Source organism: Rhinolophus hipposideros (genome assembly GCF_964194185.1).
Source record: "Rhinolophus hipposideros genome assembly, chromosome: 18".
In the NCBI taxonomy this organism is placed as follows: Eukaryota; Metazoa; Chordata; class Mammalia; order Chiroptera; family Rhinolophidae; genus Rhinolophus; species Rhinolophus hipposideros.
This window is the reverse complement of record NC_138064.1, coordinates 14,515,340-14,526,649: the sequence shown is the minus strand read 5'-3', so window position 1 is coordinate 14,526,649 and position 11,310 is coordinate 14,515,340. Positions and strand designations below refer to the sequence as shown.

General features: G+C 39.2%; 1 pseudogene across 1 annotated transcript; it reads left to right on the top strand.

Annotated features, from left to right (window-relative positions):
* The first annotated feature begins 4,782 nt into the window (after positions 1–4,782).
* Positions 4,783–6,061, top strand: LOC308510407 (large ribosomal subunit protein uL4-like; annotated as a pseudogene). The gene has a single exon. The product of its transcript is annotated as a large ribosomal subunit protein uL4-like (transcript).
* Positions 6,062–11,310: the final 5,249 nt, after the last annotated feature.

Below are 11,310 nucleotides of genomic sequence, written 5' to 3'. Positions count from 1 at the left end.
ATAAATAAATAGTTTTCTACACTGGTTCAAATTGAACCTTTCAGTAGCTTGAGTTCAAACAGAGCGCTCAGTTCACTGCCTGCCTACTCCTGCATATTACCTGCAGGCTCAGATGCTCTTGTTTACAAATATGTACTAAGATCTTCAGCAACATTTGGGAAATATACTCTTACCTACCGTATTAGTGGGTATTTAAGGAGCACTGCTGGTAATAGCACTTCATGCATTTATAGAAAAGGGGTTTAAGCAGCAGAGTAGGAAGCAAGTTAACCTGCCATAACATTAATTTATCATAAAGCTTCAAGCCATGTGTTTTCATGGTCATATGTTTTTGTAAAATTTGCAAAACTAAAATATCCTCAGAAAGATAAGACCACTGTCTCTTATCACTCTAATTTTCCTTCCACTAAACTTAGTCTCAGATGGAGGTGTCTTAGAGTGGCCACAAACATTTGGAGATCCAAGGGGAAGCGAAGTCGGTGATACATTTGGTTTGGGCTTTGTGAGATATTTATGTGATTTGCAATCACTTCTGTGTATCAGTAAGTCACTACCATCTGTGTCCAACATAAGAATGACTTTCAGGAATACATCTATCACCTATTGGGCAAATTAACCCAAGGTGAGGATATGAAGGCACAGGACCAGCTGTTGTTATGTCATGTGTTTGGATAGTATGATGGAGGGTACTACCCACTGGTTGCTTGCACTATGCCCTCTGCGCCTGTGCTCTAGCCTTGCCTTCCCATGTCCTCCAACAAAAGTCCTATACAAGATCTAACCAATGCCATCTCAGATATAGAATACATCTCTTCATCTGTTTTCCATTCTATTGCTTTTGTTTGTGTCTCTATTTCAAAACAAACACTAAGTTGTCTTTTACTTGTGAATATGACTATCTCTTCCACTAAATTGTAAACTCTTTCAGGGCCAGAAAATGTCTTACTTAACTTTGTACTTCCCACAGTGTCAACCATGATGTCAAACAATGGTGCCTAGGAAATGCTGATATGAACTTAATTTTTGAAATTGGTCTGTTCTTCTATGAAAGTGAAGCTGAATCTATTTCTTTGCCTCATGCACTATTTCTGCTCTTAGAACAGGGCTCCCCCACCAAGATACAGAGATTGAGACACACATATACATACATATCACCGATATGTAAACAATTAAAAATCTAGTATCTAAGTCCTACTGGCTTCATAAAATGAAGTTCTAGGTAGTAAATTAATCTTTGCAAGACTAAAGGCTTAAAACAAGACAGAAAAGACCATTGAAGGTCACGATTTGCATATTGATCTAACTGTATGCTTATTCTCTTACAAACACGTAATTAACTTTGCTTTTATTGAATTTTGGTTCTAAACCAATTTTATTAGTCATAGTTTCACTGGTAATTTCAGTGACGTATGAGAGACAGATGTTAGTCAAGAAGATAGCATGTATATTCATCTATCTGGATAATAGATTTAATACATACTGAATGCACTGTTTTGTAGGCATTGGATTTGCTCAACAGCTATGTTCCATTCCTATAATATTTCAAGGGGCATGAAGTATTTTACAGTTAAGACTACATTCAGTCTAAAGGTTATCACACAGAGAAGATACACAAATAAGCCGTAATTAGAAGCACCAATTATCTGATGTGAAAGCAGTAGAATTAATTGCAGTACTGTGGTCTCTCCTTAAGTATTAGAGTTTTAAAAACGTCTTTCCTGTAATCAGTGATAGTAGTAGAAAGGGCACTGATTTGGGAATCAGAGATCTCAGCTGAGTCCTGGTTGTACCATTTATTAGTTGTATGACTCTGAGCAAGATGGTTTAATTCAACAGCTTTCAGTTTTCTCACATGCAAAATGAGAATAATGATATTTAATATTAATACTTCTTCTGCTTACCTTGTAGATGTATTCTGAGGAGTTGCTGGAACTCATTTGTTGATTCATCAGCATGTATTTGGTATCTATGCCAGACAATGAATATTAAAGAGATTTGTAAATTTCAAACAGCTATAGAAATAAAAGAGATTATTTAACTGAGAAAATATTTGATTTGGGTACTTAATATTAGAATGAGAGACAAAAATGTGGAAATTTTGAGATACCTTCTGAAGAGGAAAAAGACTGTCATTTTAATTGCTACAAAGCTCTGCCTCCACAGTTCAGGTAAAAGACAAATATTTCAACATTTTCTCCCTAACCTAACACCAATGCTGAAATCATACATATGTAGGAAATTCTGTGTGTGTGTGTACATATGTACAGTGTGTGTATTTATGTATTTGTGTACATACATGCACATATACATAAAAAGCACACACACACACACACACACACACACACACACACACAAATATCCAAATCTCATACTCCAAAGCCTCAGGACTTGCACGGTTGAATTCTAAGAACTTTTTCAGTAACCTTTTATAAGGACACCAACAATTTTCTATTCATTGCCATATCAACATCCCTTTACTGAATAATCAAATATTTTCACTATTAATCACTGCCATGGGATTAAATCTGGACCAGGATGGTTCCAATGGGAGAGCAACGTTCAGAGTCACATGCAGGGTACCCTGGGAAGTGAAGGATAAAAGCTAATCGGATATGTGAGTATTTATATGGCTCACTCCTTTAGACAGTCAGTCCTAACTGCTGTATAGAGAAGAAAAACAGTCGCTAACCTCAAACTGCTCACAGTTCAGCTGAAAATCAGAAAAGACATAAGAAAATGTCTTCAGAAATCATTCACAGAACAGCCCAAGTGCATATGAATACTCTATTGTGCAGCATTTCTCTTTCTTCAGCATCTCACCTGGGCCCCATTAAAATACTCCAGAAAACCCACTTTTCTGAGACAGAAAGAGAAAGAGAGTGAGGGATTGATAGATTGAGAGAGAGTCACTATGCCAGTCACGAAACTGAATGCTTTACTTGAAGAAACAGCTTCACAGATTTTAAATAAGTTTCCCAAACAAGGTCATAAATCTAACAATATAACCACGTTTCAAACTAAATTCTGTCTGATTCCAATGCTCTTAACCGCTACATCATATGGCAACTTGTTAAGAACAATAAAAACCATAATAATGTTATTGAGCACATTTTTTTGAGAATTCTTAGTAATTGTTAAGAAAATTATATTTAGATTACTTCTATGGCCTACCTATAATACATGAAAAGCACCTGTGGTAGATTGAGTACAAAGGGATTAGACAGTGAAGATGGATCTAAATAGAATCCCACTGACATTGACTTGAAGGTATGTCAAGAGGCTAAGTTGGTAAGAGTTGCCCAAGACCCCCATCTGCTCTTTGAGAGAACCTAGTAAGAATGTAGGGAAGAAGGCTGGGCAGGCTGAGGTGTGAGAAAGACGAGTCTTAGCGGGAGCCATATACTACTCCATCTAAAATAGACCCAAACGCCAAGAGTGCCCCAAACCAACTGACGTTCGCAGAGTCAAAGGGTTCCCTCTTTTCTGAACAAAATAGGTCTCCAGGCCTTTCCACATGCTGTTTCCTCTCCCTGGAACACTCTTCCTCACATATCCCTGGCAAAAAATTTCTTTCGGGATTCAGTTCAAAGGTCAGGTCCATGGCACTGCCTTCCCTGACTCTCCCAGACAAACAGAAGTACTGGTAGTTAACACCTCTGTTATAGAGCTCGGTGTGTGTGTGTGTGTGTGTGTGTGTGTGTGTGTGTGTGTGTGTGTGTGTGTGTGTCAATACTGATTAGCTAAATTCACTTATACTCATGCATTGTTTGTTCTACACAACACCCAGTGTTGCACAAGAATGCAGGTTGTGCAAACCATTCTAACAGTCAAGTTAAGTAACCATTCTTAGAGTAAAGCCAGGCTGTGTCTCTAAAAAGGCTGAAATTATATGCACATTTATAAAAGAAAGACATCACTACTGCAAGTGAACTACATCTTTACTTGAAACAAAGGAGTGTTGACCCTCACATTAAGCCAGAGGGAAGGTTCATTCTATTCATTTTGAACTACTATTTTAGAAAAACCTGTACACATTTGAGGCCCCGTAGGGTATCTCACTTACCTTTAAGACTGAACTGACTCTGGATATGAAATAATACGGAGACGCAGCATGGTGAAGTAGAAAAACCACTAGTTTAGCGACCAGGAAAACTGGGTTATAGTCCTAACTCTGCAAGTCACTGACACTTGCGCCTCAGCTATCTTTCTCTAAAATAAGGAAGTTGGTTAGGCCAGATGGTTTCTCGAGTCCTTTTCTGTTTAATACTATATTATATGATTCTATTACAAAATGAGGGACTCTAATTCAAGGAGCAATGCAAACTCAGAAACAGACTGCACAATGCAAACATGACAATGCAGTGAACCCATCCATGGTCCCTTCCCAGGACGTAATGGAGGCACATCTGAGAGTGAGCGAACAGGGTCCCCCTCTTCTAACCTTCACCCTTAAAAGTCACCTAATTGAGTCGAACCTTGCTTAAGCCTCTGCTTCTTTGTCTTTTCCTGATTGCCTCCAATCAAACCATTCTTGATTTCTCTTGTGGATCATAAATTCATCAGAAAGTAATCAACTATATAGGAATCCTGCATTACTACTATTCCTAGACTTTGCAGAGCAGAATGTGTGAGTGAAAGACTTACGGACTGTTTCCCCATTGCCGTGTGTGTGTCTTAAATTTAATGCTGTGCTCTGCACATACACACACATGCACACACACGCACATACACACAAATACCCTCATCAAAACCATAAGCCTAAGGGGAGCGTGGCCATCTCCTGTCCCCACAATGGCATGTGCTCGTCCACTGATACCAGCGTACTCCGAAAAGGGAGGGTCATCTGGCAAAAATGACTCTTTGCCCACTCTGTTCACAGCTCCCATTCAACCAGATATTGTGAACTTTGTTCACACCAACTTGCGCAGAAACAATAGACAGCCCTGTGCTGTCAATGGACTAGCAGGTCATCAAGCCAGGGCTGGGTCGTGGGTCCTGGCAGAGCTGTGGCGCGATTCCCAGAGTTCAAAGTGGTGGGACTCATAGTTCTAGCCATTGTGCTTTTGGCAAAATGTGTCGTGGAGGCCGCACGTTTGCACCAACCAAAACCTGGCAGCGTTGGCACCACAGAGTGAACACAACGCAGAAGCGATATGCCATCTGCTCTGCCCTGGCTGCCTCGGCCTTCCCAGTACTAGTCATGTGTAAAGGCCATCGTATTGAGGAAGTTCCTGCACCTCCTTTGGTGAGTGAAGACAAAGTTGAAGGCTATCGGAAGACCAAGGAGGCTGTTTTGCTCCTTAAGAAACTTAAGGCCTGGAATAATACCCAAAAGGTCTATGCCTCTCAGCGAATGAGAGCTGCCAAAGGCAAAATGAGAAACCAACCTCGTATACAGTGCAGGGGACCTTATATCATCTGTAATGAGGACGATGGCATCATCGGAGCCTTCGGAAACACCCCTGGAACTACTCTGCTTAACGTAAGCAAACTGAACATTTTGAAACTTGCTCCCGGTGGGCATGTGGGCCGTTTCAGCCATTTCTGTGGGCTGACAGTGCTTTCCACAAGTTAGATGGTCTGTGTGTCATTTGGTGTAAAACTGCCTCCCTCAACAGTAACTACAACCTTCCCATGCACAAGATGCTCAATACAAACCTGAGCTGATTCTTGAAAAGCCCAGAGGTCCAAAGAGCCCTCCGAGCACTACATAAGAAGATTCACCGCACAGTCCTGAAGAGGAATCCACTGAAAAACCTGAGAATCATGTTGAAGCTAAACCCACATGCAAAGACCATGTGCCAGAACACCATTCTTTGTCAGGCCAAGAACCACCAGCTCCAGGGAATAAAGCTGCAGCAGCAGTAGAAGCCACATCAGATGAGAATAGGGTTCCAGGCAAAAAGCCAACGGTAGGGAAGCCAAGAAAGAAGGCTGTTGGAATTACGAAGCAGAAGAAGCCTTAGGGGGAAAAAAGGCTGCAGCTCCCAAGAAACCACCAGCTAAGAAGAAGCCCACAGAAAAGAAACTCACCACAGAAGAAAAGAAGCCTGTTGCATAAACTGAAATTTGTTTATTCCATAAAGGTCAAATCACTTTAAACAGCTAATTTTGAATAAAATCCTGATCAAAGAGGCAGTGAAAACAATGAAAGAAAAACAACAAAAAAAACAAAAACCCATGACCTACATTATTTAAATCAGTGTATTGATGAGTGTTTTGTAATCCGAGCTCTATGAAAATGCTTATTATTAACTTCATCATTTTATACCTCAGATAAACATAATGCTTTTTTTAACTATTTAACTTTGCTATATCTTTATTAAATGAATATTGATCAATCGTAAACTATAGGGTTTGAATTTTTTAAAGTTACAAATCTATCTCTAGTCAAAATATTTTAGAAATCCAAACTTCATAGTCTTCATAAAACTTCATAGTCTAATTCAAAAAGAAGTGTGTGTGTGTGTGTGTGTGTGTGTGTGTGTGTGTGTGTGCATGAATGTTATGATATCTGGGACTTGCTTTAAAATACTCCTCTACTTCTGCCCCTCCCAAATAGTGGGAAGGAGAGATGAAACACGATTGGCAAAATGTTATAATTTAATCAAGGGCATATAGGGATCCATTGTACTGTTCTCTCCACTTTTGTGTATGTTTGAATTTTTCCATAATAAAAGGGTTTTGTTTTGTTTTGTTTTATGTCATGCCTTTACACAGCACCTGGCACATCAAAAATTCTTAGCAAACATATGCTGAATAGAGCGTATGAATAAGTGGAAACGGTTTTGAATTGCAGTGCAGACTCACGTAACCACTGAAAAATTATATTATCTTCCTCTCAGTGTTTATTTCCCTTACACATTATATAATTCTTTTGTGATCTAGAGATCACATCAAAAAGTAAAAGGAGGCTCGCATATGATCAACAATTAACATTTACAGTGTCCAATATGTACACAGCACTCTACTGGGCTCTTTTTAATATATAAGACAATAGCATCGAGTGTTTTCTACTGAGAAACATCTTTATGAAGCCACGGAAAGACCACGTGTGAAAAACCAATATCATTCCCATATATAGAAAATGCATTTTGGCCTTGAGCCGATTTTCTTAGTGCTCAGCCCGCTACTAATTCTTTGGAGTGTACTATCTTTTCTAATAAACTTTCCTCTTACCATTAAAAAGAAAAAGAAAGAAAGAAAGAAAAAAGAAAAAAGGAAAACGCATTTTATCATATTTGTGTTTATTACCACATGTTCTAGTTCTACTGTACTTGTTATCACTCACTTATTAATCCAAATGAGCCTGCTGCCACTATACACAAAATTAAACCACACTCACTAAACTCACTATGTATCAACTTTTAGAACTAAACACTACTTTTGGGATGATTTGTCACTTGCAACTATGACTTTTTACCATATTCATAATGTATTCATTGCATCAATGTGGCCATTCAATTGTCCCTGACTAGTATATATATATATATATACATATATATAAGTTCTGGAGACCTAATGTACAGTATGATGACTATAGTTAATAAAAATGTACTGTATACTTGAAATTTGCAACGGTAAACTTGGTCAGAATTTCATCAGCTAGAATCTAAATTGCTTTAGACTTTAGGGGGTTGTGTGTGAACAAACACTTTAATTATCTATTTTCTACCTATAATAGAATCTGAAATCAGAATTTGTCTCTTCACTTTTGCTATGCTTTTTGAACATTACAAAGGAGTTCTTTTGACTTAAGAGCTGTAACAATCAGATGTAATACATTAACTATGAATGGATCCTAGTTTGAAAAACACACTATATATGGCATTGGGGGGAGGGAAATGGAGAAATCTGAATATAGATAGGCTATTAGATGATATTTGAGAATTATTGTTAATTTTCTTAGGTGTAATAATGATATTGTGGATAGGTAGGGAAATTACTTTGAGGAAGTATTTGCTGAAGTATATAGGATTGAACTGTCATGCTATCTGAAACTTTACCTGGAATGTTTCAATAGCTAAAGGCAATAAGCCAAAATCGTAACAGTTAGTGAATCTAGGTGGAGGCCATACATTCCTGTATGCTTTTAAAGTTTTCAAAATAAAAACTTAAAAGAAGAAGCTCTTTCCTTGTATTTAGACATGCTAAAGGCTGATGCTAGGAGCATAACATGTGAGAACGGATGGACCCTTTTGACCTAGAAATGTACTTTTAACACCAGGTTACTTACTGCCCAAGGGTCCCAGAGATGGGGATGAGACAAGGAGAAATCAAGCCCATCACAAAGGTATCAGAGATGGTTATCATCACCTCTGCAAACTGCCATTCCCTCAGTACACAGTACCCTCCGCCACCATCTCCAGATCAATATGGCTCTCAATGACAGATGGCCAAAGGATCCCTGGCCACTCAGGTCATTCTTAGTTCACATGGTACGACAGGATTCAGGAGTCTCATGTCATTAGACAGTCTTTAGAAAACAACCTAGCCATTAAAGGTGGAAGCAGAGTAATGTTGTATGTCAGACAGCACACTGTTGACAGTTTAAATATACTCAGAAAGTTTAAAATGCTTGATTTTCTGTGTGCTACAGTTACATTTTTACTGGCGGAGAATGTATCATTAAAACGTAAATGCATGTTGAAAGCAAAGCTATAAAAAGACTTTCTGTCACAAACCATTTCTAGACACACCAGAGCTAGGAAGAAAAAGTAATATTGTTCAGCATTGATTTAATCAAAATTGTAATTCTCGTGGAAAGGAGAAGGGACTTTAGTCCAAATATAATTTTTAATGTGGTTTATACTTCACAGAATCTGATTTGGGACCCATTTAGTTTGGAGACTGCACATAAAAAGGTCACCTACCTCGGAAGAACCTTTGCAGTAACATGTCATAAGGACACCAATAATTTTCTTTTCTTTGCCATATTAATACCCCTTTACTAAATCCAATAGTTTCATGATTAATCGCTCAGGCTGTCCCTTGAGTTACCTAAGGTAAGGTATCACCCCCTCTGCCCCAAAAGATATAAATGCTGAACAAACACAAAGCAATATTGATGAGGCCTTCTATTTACTACAAATAAACATCTCTTCCCTATTTCAGTCCTTAAATAGAGTTTACTCACTAGTAATTAGGATCTAAGTAAAAATAGTTCTACAAAGAGTCACTAAATTCGTTATGTAGCCATCGGGAAACACATTTAACTAATTTCCAGCAACACTTTGGAATATATTTAGTTATTTATGTTCATGACATACAAATAACAGATATATTACTATCATGGGGCAAATTACTTATTGCACAAGTACTACTGCCTTTGTTATCTGAGTGTTGGACTTGGCCCAAAGTGTATTGACTCACAATATTTTCCTTCATGGCAGGATTTCCAAGAACAGTTGCCTTAAATTGAAAAACAGACCCAGAGTTGTTGGGGGAGGTAGAAGGAAGAGGGCGGTTCAGCATTGGTGAGCAATGTGGTTGCTGAACACAGTGACCTAGTTCTGGGCGAGGAAAAGTCACAAATACCCCATTGACAAAGAGAACTTAAACATTTTTTAGAAAGAGATAAAAATAATTTCTTTAGGGGGAAATCTCAAAAATAAATTCAGGCAAATCTCACAAATAAATTGGGAACATTTATGTAGCAGTTACTATAAAACCTTCCTCACCGACAGAAGAGAATTCAAAAAGGAAAGACTCTTGGCCTCCAGAAAAAGCAATGGGAAACCTCTGGCCTTCGGTTTCATTTCTTCTAGACCATGAAAAGTTTTCTGAAACCAAGTGTCTTTTGAGCCTCCCTTCTCTACCATTAAGAGCAACAAATACAGCTGTGCAAACAGCGGGAATGTGTGTTCTGTGGCAAGATGCCTGCCCTGGGCCTTCCTGGGGGAATTCTCTTTCAGACATGTGCACAATCATCTGAGTCAGCAGGTTCAAAGAGGGATGAGGAGATGCAGGCAAAGGTAAATTCCGGCCTGCACCGGTGAAAGAAGATACAAGGCCGAGGGGTGGGGATTCTTGGGCAATGAAAAGGGACCATTCTGACAGCTGCCAAGAAGGAAGGAAAAGACCGAAAAAGCCCTGCGATTGGAACAGCAGGGAATACAGGCTGAGAAGGCGAGAAATAACTGCTCTTCCCTTCTCGTCCATTTTTAGATCTGTCTGTCCTTTTGCCACTTTCTCTCTTTGCTGGTGAGAACACAGGCTCTGGAGCTATCGTCAGAATTTGAATCTGGCCCATCATGTACTGTTGTGTGATTTTGGTAAATACCTAACATCTCTAAACTTCAGCTTCCTCATCTGTGAGATGGATGGAATTATATTTACCTCATGATGCTGTCGTAAGGATGGAATAAGATAAAATACACAGCAGGTGTCTGGCTCATGGTGGGTGATTAAAAATGTCTTAGCACCTTTCCTTGTTTTATGCTTTTAGTCTATATTTCTGTGTTTTAACTTTTGTTCACATCTGCTAGAACTTTGGGCCCTTTACTTCATTATTCATTTTCTATAGGTCAGTGACCTTGGATAGAAAGATTTCCCCATCCCTGGAGTAAATGGGATATTCAGTCAAAAGGGCTGATGAACTTCATAGTTGTCAGAATCCCAAAAGACTAAGTTTCCTGTTGATTTGATGAAGAACAATTTTCATAACAGGAAGCTTCAGGGAATCTGGGAACTAGGAAAGAAGAATGCAAGTCCTCTTAATCAGAGTGTTATCCATGGATTCCCTCTCAAGCAGTGTTAAAGCAGTTAGGCAGAGACTCCAAGGAACTGAACAGATCTCAGCCCAAGCTGAGTCCTGGGACAAACCGTGTATCCCCTCCTGTGTACCAATAAGACCTGGGCTCTGGGGGGGAGAACTGTTTTATTAAAAGCAAGTTTCAAGAGCAAAGAAGTAAGGCTCAACTGCATCCACAGAGGACAAATGCTGTGTTCAAAGTGAAATGAATCAAAGCTCAAATTCCAGTGTTTGTTAGTTTTGAACTAGGAATACAAGTACTGTGAACTGGGGTGTTTTTATGGGGGTAGGGGGGTGGCATGGATGTCACCCCAAATTCATTTCAGGAAATAACCATCATTTAAAAAAAAAAAGTAAAAGGGGTAGGAGAGAGTAAGAGGAGGAGGAGACAGAAGGAACCTATCCTCAAGGGGAAATGGTTTCGCTCTCTTCCTTCCTACCCTCGAAGAGAGCTCTCCAGTGGGCAGCCTGGAGAAAAGCACTTCAGGGACCGGTTCCCAATAGTGGGCTGACTGTTCCCTCCTTCTTGGAACTCCTCTGCCCCTTGCTGTCTAAGC